The sequence below is a fragment of the Canis lupus genome, chromosome 17, assembly GCF_003254725.2.
Source record: "Canis lupus dingo isolate Sandy chromosome 17, ASM325472v2, whole genome shotgun sequence".
NCBI lineage: Eukaryota > Metazoa > Chordata > Mammalia > Carnivora > Canidae > Canis > Canis lupus.
In genome coordinates this window covers 57,534,001-57,536,311 of record NC_064259.1, presented here as the reverse complement: position 1 = coordinate 57,536,311, position 2,311 = coordinate 57,534,001, and the positions used below count along the sequence as shown (strand labels likewise).

Here is a 2,311-nt window from a genome sequence, read left to right as displayed (position 1 = left end):
CGTCTCTTACTAATCGTTGAGCACAAGATGTTCCGGGCTCACCTTGTAGCTCTACTCTCCCAACCTCAAACCAGGCACTTATACAATGCTTATTAGTGTCTTTTAGTGGAAAATGGTATTTAGAAACTGAGTACAAAGAAAATTTACAAGGGGGGAAGGTAGTTTTGAGGGCCATTTCCAGGAGAGTAAGAGGTTGGGGATAGATCCCCAAATAACCCACCTGTAGGAAACTGCTGCTCAGTCCAACAGCCAACCTCCTTCCTCTGCCCCAACTGGCTAGAGTGAAGATCCAGCTTTATCCCCTAGGATCTTCTCAGAACCCTGCCGCCCTCTCAGACTTCTTTCCCCAAAGAGGCTCTCTTTCCCCCCTCCCCAATTAAATTGCCTCCGCACTGGCATCTGAAGCATCTTTCTTTCATTTTTTATTTTCGTCCTTTTTTCTTCTTCTTAAACCTAAGGAACATAACGATATGGTCTCTTGGTAAGTTACACGATTTAAGAATGCGGAGGGGGGATGGGGGGGCGGTGTTGGGGCTATTCCTCACCTCCACACTAATTTCCATAAGAGTAACTAACCACTGTTAACGGGATCTAAACCACAGCTCTGGCCCTTTGACAATTCCCCACTGAATCTGACTAGCATGCTTCGCCCAGTCTTCCCTCCTTTCTCACTCCGAGTCTAAGATCTCCCTGCCCCTCTCCACTCGCCGCTCCAGAGTTAGTAGGAATGTCCGGGTGCTCATGAGTTGTGAAAACATGAGAGCAGGCGAGCTTTGGCCATCTCTGTGCTACTGGAAATTTAAAAAGCAGAGCGCTGGCTGCAGAAGGCTGAGGGTTCTATGACTCAGTCTTCTGCCTGGCCATGTTCACATGTGGGGGACTATCCCGTCTGAATCTCAAAGCCCTATCTAAGAGGCGTTCTCAACCCGCGCTGGTACCCAGGAGACAGGAGCACACCCTCTTTTCTTTGCCATGCACCTAGTTTAGTCGCTGGTCTGACTTTTAATTTCAAGGTCCTGAGTACAGCGCAGCGCTCTGTGGATTTTCTGGCACCTCTGGCCCAGGCAGTTCTGCTCTGCGCGGAGCTGCGAGCGCTGTGCGGCTCCGCGACGCTGGGGCGAGACCCGGCGCATCGCATCCCCCGGCAGGGACAGTAGAGAACGGGGCTCCAGGCTCAGCTTGGTGGGATTCGACCAGCCGGCCTTAAGCCGCGCGGAGCCTCAGGGCCTTACTTTGGGACGGTCCTGAGCTCCGGGCTGGTCCTGAGCCGACCGAAGGCCCGCGCAGCTAGAGAAAAATCTGAGGATTCCCCCGAGCTCCCAGGGCGGTGGGAAGAGAAGGGAAGGAAGACTTCTTTTATTCTGGCAGGAACTTTACCTCCGGGCAGGAGTCCGGGCCTCCAGGCAGAGCAGGTGCACCCGGGGGGCGCGCCCCCAAAGCCCGTCCCTGTCGTTCTCCCGCAAGCGGACTCGATCTGGCTCCCCGGGACGCGAGCCCGGGAGCGGCAGGGAGGAGGTGAGCCCCGGCGGGCCGTGGCGGACGAGGAGCCGAGCGCGAGGTGAGCAGACGCCGGCAGGAGGCGCGTCGCCGGCGCGCGGGGCGGAGGCGGAGGCGGGCGCTGTGCACAGCTCGGAGAGCCGAGGAGGCCCGCCCCCGGCGGTTCCATGGTGTAATGGTGAGCACTCTGGACTCTGAATCCAGCGATCCGAGTTCAAGTCTCGGTGGAACCTTCGCGGGGGGCCGGGCCGCGGCGCCCCCTTTTTATCCTCCTCTGCAACACCCAGCGAGTGGCACGTGCCCTCTCGGTCCCGGGAAGGGACCGTCCGGGGGACCCCGCGCCGCCCGGGTGGGCGCCCCCCCCTCGCGGCCGCGGCCCCGCGCTCTGCCTCCTCCTCCTCCTCCTCCTCCTCCTCGAAGCCGGGGACCCCGCAGGCTGCTTCTCAGAGCGGCGCCCCTCCGCTCCCCGCCCCCGGACCCTGCGGCCACAGCGGGGACGCCGGGCCGTGCGGCCCCTGGCGGGGTCACCCTGGGGCCCGGGGGGGGGGGATGGGGCGGGGGAGGCGGGGGCTGCTGGCGTCAAACCGCGCCCGGCGACCCGCTCCCGCCGCGTCCCGGGACTGCACGCGTCGGCTGCGCGGGTAGAAAACAGCGCGAAGGCGGCGCAGCGTGTCCCGCCGCCGTGGCCGGTGCTGAGATGAGGTTTCGGGTCCCGGGATCGAGCAGAAGGTTGGGTGCATTTCATCTTCTTTTCCTCGGACCCTGTCCCGCCAGCTCGCAGAAGCAGCTCGAGTCTCAGGCCAGGAGGGGCCGC

At 61.6% G+C, this 2,311-nt stretch overlaps 1 non-coding gene across 1 annotated transcript; it reads left to right on the top strand.

The window, feature by feature from the left end:
- Positions 1-1,658: 1,658 nt before the first annotated feature.
- On the top strand, positions 1,659-1,730 carry TRNAQ-CUG (transfer RNA glutamine (anticodon CUG)). The gene has a single exon. It is a non-coding gene; the product is annotated as a tRNA-Gln (tRNA).
- The last annotated feature ends 581 nt before the right edge of the window (positions 1,731-2,311 follow it).